Below are 9,801 nucleotides of genomic sequence, written 5' to 3' on the forward strand. Positions count from 1 at the left end.
TTATTTTAGTGGTTTATTTTAATTTTATCCTTTATAGTTTTAATTTTATTTTTATTTTATCTTTTTAAATTTAAATTTTATTTTATTTATTTTTCTCTTATTTTGCCTTTTTACTTTTTAAAATTTATTTTTCTTTTGCTTTTATTTTTTTATATTTTTTTGTTTTATTCACTTTCATTTTTTAATTTACCCTTATTTTATAATTTTCTTTCCTTATCTTTACCTTTTAATTTAATTTTTTTTATACTTTTTATTTTTTCAATGGGCTCCTCCACCCTCCTAGTATCCGGCTGTAGAGCCACTCCAGGTCACAGGAAGGGCAGGTAACAGCCCTAGCCTGCCCTGCAGTAGTAAACTCATGGGACAGGGACACCGTAGCAGCCCGCCCGAGGTGGCCGTGGCACTGCCAGGTCACTGACTGGCACAGGCTGGAAGGTGGCAGATAGAGCAGAGCCGCCCGTGCAGAGAAGACACGCTCCCAGCTGACCTGCAGCCAACACAGCGAAGATGCTGGTTTACAGATCATTAAAATGTTGCTCTTAAACCCAAAATGTTTCGGTTTTGCCCTCCCTGGAGGATTCACCCAGCCCTGAGCACGTCCTTTTTGCTGGTAGGGAAGGAGAAGTCATCTAAGTTCAAGCTGTAAAATCCCATTTAAGCTGTCTCATAGGCAAAGTATTTTCCCGCAGGAGCTCATCTGAGCGTAATGGGCTTTCCTCCACTCCCGCTGTCCTCCTTGGGACACCTCCATCCCCACAGCCTTCGGGGAACTCTGAAAAGGCGCAGCCCATCGGTGATAAGTCTTCGGTACCTGTTTTGTTTCTTTTTTAGCACCACGCTTCATTTTCCAGGCAATGGAAATTCTCCATCTGAACTTCTGACTTCGGGGGAGGTGGGGACAGGGACGTAAAAAAAACGACCCCCCAATGTTTCCAACTGGCATTGCATTAGGAGCGAGGGGTCTGGGGAGGGGGAGAGGTACTTTGCCAGGCACGGCGAGGCCCTGACGCGTTCTCCCCTGGGGTCGTGCGTCAGGCAGATGATCTGCACGTGCTCCTTTCTTCTGGGAAGAGAATGAGTTCAAGATGCGAGAGGAATCGGGCTGCAGTCGTTAAGAGATGAAGAGAGATGGGGGGAAAACACGCATTGTAATAAAGAAGCTTAACAAAAGGGGTTGGGTTTTGGGTGGTCACCACCCGTGGCTCTGCCACCAGCTCTCCTCAAGGCATCGAGAACCACTGCTGTCACTTGGGGTCACCAGCCCCAGCTTCGGTCGTGTTATCAATCAGGCTGGTGGGGTTGTTGACACCACGCTACTGTGCAGCAAGGAATGTGAAAGTGTTTGGTCCAGGGAGAAAGAGATGGCCAGAAAGAGGGGGCACGGAGAGGGGGGCTGCTGGGGCGTCAGTGTTGAGGCATTTTTGCAAGAGGAAGAGAGAGGAGGTTTCTTGTCCCACCCCTCTCTCAGAATTGTTTCTACAATTTTTCTTCAGCAAATTGTTAAACCTAGAACACCCGCTCTCCTCACATTTTGGCTCAAGTACCAACAACATCTTGAGCATTGTTTTCAAACATTATTCCACCGTGACTTTGGTACATCTACACCCCGTCCTGCCAAATTTGCATGAGACCTAGTCTGGGAACAGCTCGTTTGAAATGACATTCAAGTGCTGTTTTAATATTCGGCTGCAGTTAATGTGGATGCAATTAGTTGACACTTGTAAATCCTCAAGTTAAAAGCCCTGTAAGAAGTGTAGGAAGCTGAAAGTGCACCTGAGGGAGGCCAAACCCTCAGCTCCTGTCGGACAGTTAACTTCTTCCACAGCTGGATGGGCACCACCTTGCCCTCTGTGAGCGCCTGACCCGTGGCCCCTGGATGCGACGCTGAAGTTTTACCATGTATTTGTGTTGACTCCCCTGGAGTTTCTTCTGGCCTGGGAGCTCAAAGTCCCTCTGGCTAAGACAGGCTCACACACAGAGAAGTGACTTGGTATGTCCTACGAGGGAAAAAATGATCAGCCCCATTGGAGCCTCCTCATTCCCTATCAGCCCTTCGTAATACTTTCTTGGTTTTGGGGATCAAAGTAACTCAGACTAGCCTGGCTCGTGGTGCCCCAGACACATGCATTTTTAATCCGCATCCAGACCAAGCTTCATTGTGCAATAGGCTCCCTGCTTCCAAAAAAACAAGAGATAACATGTACGTCTGCCTAGTCCATTCTTGCCTGAACTGTAGACAAATTAAGACCAGCCCAGGTTCCAGGGCAGGAGAGGATCATTGTAAGGCAAATGAGACCTTGGCTCCTCGTGCTTCTGGATTTCGGGAGTAATTAGGAGACTGAAACCCAGACCTGGGAATGCTTTTCACCGTGTTTTTACAGGAGCGGAGGATAAGGGCACTCAGCAGCAGCTTAGACTTGGCCCTTGGCAAGCATGTGGCAGAGCCTGCAGTTAGGACCTCCTTCTCCAGCCTCACCAGCCACCCCGTGCCACCTGCCTAAGGGCAAAAGCATTGATTTGCCATCAAGGGGGAAAATCGCAACCGTATTCCTTTTTCTCCTCACCCTTTTTTTGTACAACCCTTTAGATAGCTCCTGCAAAGAAGTCTGCAGTAATCCCTTCACCTTAAACGTGGGCTGCCACCAGTGAAGGACAGCCAAGACATGCTGTGACTGTCCCCGCTGCGGGGCAGGGCAGCCTCCGGGGTGGGGGGCAGCTCCAGGGGTGCCAGGACTGTAGCTGCTCCGCACCGACGGGACATGGGGAGCTGTGGGACAGCCCAGGAAAGGGCACACACCTCTTCTCCCCACTCGATTCCTCATCTCCTGTTTTAAAACTCATTCCCAGCTCCCCCAAATGGGTGCTATCTTGGTCACCATTCATCCATTCATTAAAAAGGATTTTTATTACAGAAGAGACAACTCTGTTGCCTCCCGAGACCTTTTCCTCGAGCTCTCTGAAGAAGCACTGTACACATTTCCAGGGTTCTCCAGCCCTTCCTGACAACTATACTTTCATCTGTACGCAAAGTCTGCTTTCATATTGTCTCCCTAAGTGCTAAGAGCAAGTGTTTTGATGTTAACTTCTGGGAACGAGCTCTTAAGCTACCACCTCACACTTAATTACTGTTATTTATTAAGTACTCCAGCGTATCCACAGGAGAACAGAGGTTTTCTGCTTCAAAGGGTTTCTGGACATGGTTCGGCAAAACACCTCTGGCCAAGCAGAACGCTTTTCCTACCCACTTACCGTCGGACCACCGAGCTCCCTCTCCTGCCGATAACCCCATTGTTTTCACGGTGGCCACAGGGCCCCGCTCCAGCAGCACACCTATCTTTAGGGCAGGGAGTCACTCCCCTCAATTGATCTCAGGTGACTGCAGTGAGACCGTCCCTGTGCTCAGGTGCGCAGATGGCTTGGCCCTACGTTCCTGGCGGGGTGAGCACTGCCATATGTCCTGTTTGGGGTAATGACACTAATCCTGCCACTCTTACCACAGCCTGGTAATGAGGTGACATCGTTTAACTCTTTCCCAATCCCAATGCCAATAAAAGCCCAGGATAAAGCCAGATGCTGTGATGCTCTTCCCTCTTTTGGACCAGGGTTGGGTGATGCTGAGGGCCTGGGATGCAGCATCGGCACCAAACCCCTCTGGCACTGCTCAGTCAGGCTCGTGGCACAGCCGTGGTGCAGTGCCGTAGCCAGCGGTCCTGCTGGGTCCGCGCAGGGTCAGCTCTGCAGAGATCCCAGACACCAGCAAAACCAAACGCTACTTCAAAGCAGAAACAGCCTCAGCCCTCTTAAAATGCTCCAGAGCAAAGATCCTCCCAACCCACTGAGCAGCAGGTGCAAGAAGTGGATTTGGAGCAAGGGCTTATTAAAAGTGACCACGACGCACAGTTTACGGCATTTTGCTGGTGTAGGGAAGCAGAAAACTGCTTCAGGAGATACCAGCCTAGGGACAAGCAAGCTCCCTCCTAGCCCCAGAGTATGCTGGATGTGAGAGATGGGAACAGAGATCCCACGAGTCGAGCTCTAGACACCTCTTGGCACGAGATGAACGGTCTTATCTTGATACCTGTGTTTGTTTGCCCAGCTCCAAACCTGTCTCAGCAACACAAGAGCCTGCCTTGCCCCGCTCCCGCCTCTTGCAGAGACACCACCTCCTGTCCCAGCAGCCAAAGGGCCCACCGAGGCTCATCTGCGCTGCACCCCAGGGGCTTCCCTGTGAGATCTCAGGCAGCGCTGCCAGGGCAGCCCCAGCAGACGCTGCAGCAGGAGGTGTTTTAAGGGGTGGCAGCCCTGACCTGCAGCACTTGGACCCGGCTCTTTCCCCATTGCCCAGGCCAGTAAGGGACTTCAATATTTTCTTGCTGTATTTTGTGAACAGGGCCTCAAACCCCACATTTTCTCGTGTCAGAGTGGTGGAAAGGACCGAAAACCTACCTCAGGAGCAGTAAAACCCACCCCCGTCAGCGCTCCTATGGCTCAGCTGAACAGAGGCTGAGGACAGCATCTTGCCCCAAGTGCCCGTGCTCAGGCGCAGTCAGGATCAGGCCCATGGCCGTGCCACTGAGATGCCGTTGCATCCTGGACTGGCAGGAGGGGGACCAGCCCAGCCCATATCCTTGTACCGCAGAGTTTTGGATGTGGATCACCCAGCTGAGCTTATCAGACAGCTCATTGTTCCTGCCTGAGTGATTCAGCCCCTCCAAAGTACTCCCCGGCAGCACAGCAGCGAGGAGGAGGAGGGAGGCGTGCAGCGCACACAGATAGTCCTCCTGATAGCGGGAGGCAGATAAACACACGCGAGTTAATGGCTGAGCTCAGATCTAGTTGAGGCAGTTTGACCTTTCTGCTGGTAAGCCTCCCTTCAGCTGACATGAAAGAGTTTGACACGAGCACTCAGGGGAATGTGTGGCCAATAAGTGAGACTTACTTTCTCCGGCAAGTAATATTGATTAGCACAGCGCCTGCGGACGCTGCTCGAGGCAGTGGTGGGATTTCAGCACGGCTCGCTCGGGGAGCGAGCAGAAGAGACAGCTGAGACGCAAAGGTAAAATCATTTGTTGACCAAACCTGTAAAGTGTCCTTTCTGTCTCCTACCGTAGGGACCTGTGCACTGCTGAAAGCCCTGGAGGGAGGGAGAGGCTTGGCAGGCTGGGCAGCGGCACTGGGAGCTGGCTGCTGTCCCTGCATGGCCTGGCTCGCCTCCATCCCGGTGGGTGTCCTTGTAATTGAGCGCCTCTTCCCATCTTCCCGGGCCACTTTGTCCTTTGGCATCACTGGTAAAGAAACATCTGTTAGGAGCCCTGATGCTTGCTGGGAATTTGGGCAATTAGGAGAAAAAAAATTGACCAAGGATTCATCTGAGGATCTGAGAAAGGACTTTTCCTCTCTCACCATCCAGGATGGGCTCTGCCCCTGTGATCCGGCAGTAAAGGGTGGCAGAGAGCTGTGCCAGCACATGAAACCAAACCCAGACCTGTGCGGCCTTGCTCTGGGAAGCAGCGTGGTGGCATTCCCACCAGGCTGAGGTCCCCATCCCCTGCAGACCCACAGACACGGGTCTCAGTGAGCCTGGTGATTCCCTGCTGGCTGCAGTGTTATAAGCCGTTATGTAGGACAGATTGGCTGGGACTCAACTTCTCACTGCCCCAGACATCTTGTTGTTGGCACCACAAAGCTGAAACATTGCTTAAGCTGCGAAGAGTGGCTGCCTGAAGTCTATAACCGAGGCCATTTGTTTCATGGGAGCACATTTTGAAGATCTTGCTTGTAGCCTTTTGTGCTTACGGAGAGCCTGATCCACGCATGAGGCAGTACCATGAGCTTTGCCCAAGCCCATGGAAAGCCCGAAACAATGACAGCAGGAATATGTGAACTACCCCAATTTGGTTTAGTTCTGTATTTATCCTGATGACACTTAAGTACCAGCAATACCAGCCCAATGCTCTGGGAGGTGAGGTGGAGACTGCTATTGTGTGGTATTTCTTAAATGCCCCAGTCCAAACACCTCCCATCATAAACTCCTGGTTTGCTCAGGAATATAAAATGAGGTTTTTGAAAGCAGCAGGATGACCTAGAAGCTACACAGAATCTACATGCAAAAGCCCTTTAAGTTCTTTCAAAGCAATGCATGATACTACGCCAACACAAACATTGAGTCCAGGTAAAAGTACCAAGCGTTTATAATGCTAGGCAAGTTTTTGGAGGGTTAGAAGGATGCTCTTGTCAGGATGTTACTGAACCTTTCCACCACAGCCTGCACTTTTCTTCCCTTTGCCGCCGCCTTCTTGCTGCTGTGTATGGAAAGATGAGGAAAAAGCAGAGCTTTTCCACCTGGGCTCTCAGGGAAGGACCAGGAGGCAGTGGCTCTGGACAAGAGTTTGCCCATTTACCGGTCCTCTGGCTAGGATGTTGTCCTAGGGTTTGATCACTGGGGCCATGAAGCAAATGCAGGAGCTCCCCCGGAGCTGGGATCAGCGAGGGCAGCCCCTGGCTGCAGGCAACCGTTTAGGTAGGGATGTGATGCGTAGGAAGAGCGCTCCCGAAGTGGGAGGGCGAAGCCTGGGTAAACACACCGGGGCCACCCTCAGGAGCTGGCAAAGGGGCGTGGGACAGCAACGGGAGCGCTCAGCAGGCTCAGTTTTGGCCGCATCCATGCTCATATGGCCGCAGGCAAACACATCCCACCCCTCAGTAAGCCTGCTTCCACGGCGGGTTTAATGATACGCATTAAAATGCCAGCGGGTTCACAATGAGAGATGCCATTTGCGAACGTGAGTCGGTTTAAAGAGAAATAATACGCGTTAACCTGCATCGGGCTGCAAGTGGGGACAGGCCCTGGGCTGCCAGCGGACACCTGCCGCCTTGCCCCTGGCCGGGGTGCGCCGGGGAGGGCCGATCCGGTGCGGGCAGCTGCAATCTCATAGCCCCCCTGCCAGCGAAAGCGAACCATGCGGCTTTTTGGGCACAGGCGGAAGTTTTGGGACCCTCGAACTCCTGGGCCGGCCGGCTGCAGGCTGGTCCCTGCGGGCGCATCCAGCCCTTGGGGCTGCAAAAGCCCCGAAGGCGGAGGAGTCCTGCTCCCTGCCATTGTGCCGGCCCCTGTCAGATCATGCTGTGCTGGCAGTTTGCAAAGCTGTCTATTATCGGCGCGTTAATAACCTTTCACAATGTTTAATTACTTGGAAAGGTAATCGGTCCTGTGGTAGTTCTTTAAAAAGCATGCCCATTTCACTTGCTCTTGGCAGAGGCTCCTGCTTTTTTTGTCTTTCATTCTCACAATAAATGTTACAACTGATCCTGCTTCCAAAGGCAATACCTATTTGTAAAACAAAGAGGAAGATTTCTCCCTGGCTTTCTGGGGATCAGCTCTGCAGCCGGGGGTGCCGTGCCACAGATGTCTCCCACCAACACCATTGTGTGTGGCTTCAGGGATGCGTTTTGGGTTTGTTTTTTTTTTTTTTTCTTTTTAATGGCTTCTCATTTAAGGTGCCTGGTTTGACACGCACAGCCAGGTACTCAGGGGCAGACTCTTTACTTCACCGGCAGAGCCGGCCCCGCTGCTGGCTGCACAGAAATAAGCAGCCAAGAAGCCATATGGAAGTAGCCCGGTCCCCTCCGCTCGCTCGCTGCTGCCCTTCAGCTGTCGACAGCAGTGCCGACGCAGGCTGCGACAAGCTGCCATGCCCGAGGCTGGGGCTGGGAAGAGGGAGCAGGAGGACCCGGCAGCTGCAGGAAGAGGACAGGCAGGTCCGGGTGGGTGAGAGTGCCACCAGGCTCTCCCCAAGGACAGCTAACCACGACATTGTGGGGGTTGGGGGCTCAAGACCACCGCCAGGCACACCTGTGTGGCATTCAGTACCCCAAAGAAGCGGCAGGTTGCTCTCCTTCCATGCAAGGATGCCACCGCTCGTGACATGAGGCAACTTGTGCACATTGCCTTTCGCCTTGTGACCCTATGCTGGCAACTGCAGCAACCATGGAGGTTCCTCCCTATCCTGGAGCCCCACCAGCTGATGGCTGCGTCCCCCTAAGGCAGCTTGGGACCACCGCACAGGCACCATCGGGGTCCCCATGGGTCCCCCTTGCCGCCCTGGTGCGGTGCTGGGACCCCGGAGCCAGCCCAAGAGCGCATCTGTCTCAGCGCAAGCATTCTCCAGCACTGCTACAGAGTGCACATGCGTGCACGCACACACGTGTGCACACATGCATGCACACATGCATACCTGCAAGCCCACGGAGCTCTGGCACGTAAAAAGCTGTTCTGTCTGTGCCGGGGACCAGCCCCAGGGAGGGCACACAGCCCATCGGGCTCAGGCTCCCGCTAGCCATGGCCACAGCCTGCAGTAGCGGAAAGTATTAGACTAGATTGATTAAATTTGTCCTTTTCCGCTGATGAACACTGTCCTGTGAGCCAACGTGTTCCATGTCAGCCAGGGGGGTACTCACTTTTGGGGAGAAAAGCATAAAATGGTATCAGAGCAAAACATTATTCATGACGGCAGCAAAAGCCGCTGGCATTTTCTTCCTTTTTCCTTAAGTACGAGCTTGTCAGATGACCAAACAAAAAGCCCCCAGCAGCTTTCAAAGGGCCAAGGCTCGCAGCCTACAAATTCCCCCGCATGGAGGCATAGTCAGAAGCCCAGTCCCAGTCCCACAGCCCATCCATGCTGGTGTTTTTCTCATTTTCTTGGAAATCTTGACGGGTTTGTTTTCTTCTTCTTTTTTTTTTTTTTTTTTCCCCTTTTCTTTTAAAAAAAACAGCTTTTAGCAGCCCTGGGGCAGGAGGCTCTCACTCGCTAAATCACAAGGTTTGCCACATTGAAATGTAGGGACGTGCCCACAAACGGGAACTGGCTGTCTTAGCTTTTGTTCTTGACTTTTTGCCAGAACCCTTATAACAACAGGAGGAGGTTCAGCTACCTAAACATCCCTGCGCTCGGGGGAGCCTGTAAACGTGGGCATTAACATATCAGACACCACCGGCACCTCTGCCAGCAGCGCAGGCAACCCCACTGCCAGGCAAACGGGTGGCCATGGGACAAGAAGGAGCAGAAATGCCCGGCAGTGCTGACGGCGTGTCCTCCCTCCTGGCATGGTCGCCAGGTTGCGCTGACCCAGGATCCCGTGTCCTTGCAGCGCTCGGTGATTATGGGCGGGAGAGAGGCGCGAATGTCAGGAAACACCATTCGGTGCTGTGGTGTTAGAAATACGGTTATTCTAGATTTTCAAGCCAGGTAAGTGATGATCCCTGCGCTGCCCCACCAGAGACACGCTGACAAGAATTGGATTTGTATCAATGAGGTGAACGGTCACATTTTTCCCCTCCCAGCTGGTTTGAAGAACAGTGATGAGAAGGGACAGCAAGGGACCAAAACTTGTAGATCGGAAGAGATGATTAGCAAAATGCTGCCCTTAAAGAGCTGAAAAGCAACCTCTAGTGCAGCCAACAGTGGTAGGTGCTTCCTCAGCACAGATCTAACCTGTAGCTCTCTACGCCATTCCAGGGCTGTATAACCTTATTTAACTTGGACAGCACACCTCTGTCCTCAGCTACAGATATATTTAGACTTCTATTTCAGTCATAGACTTGGAGAGAGACCAGATGTACACCTCAGACCTTGCCTATAGTCATTCCTTGGCCACCTCACTGTTCTGCTAATGTTTATTTAAACGGATGAGGGGTGGAGTATGACCTAGCAGGGCGTTGAGAAGCTCTCCTAATGTCCATCTCTCAGCTTGGCTCTTGCCAGCCACATCGCTGTGACATTTTAACCTGGGAGGTCTGGGGTA

The sequence above is a fragment of the Vanellus vanellus genome (assembly GCF_965231255.1).
Source record: "Vanellus vanellus genome assembly, chromosome: 3".
Taxonomy (NCBI): Eukaryota; Metazoa; Chordata; class Aves; order Charadriiformes; family Charadriidae; genus Vanellus; species Vanellus vanellus.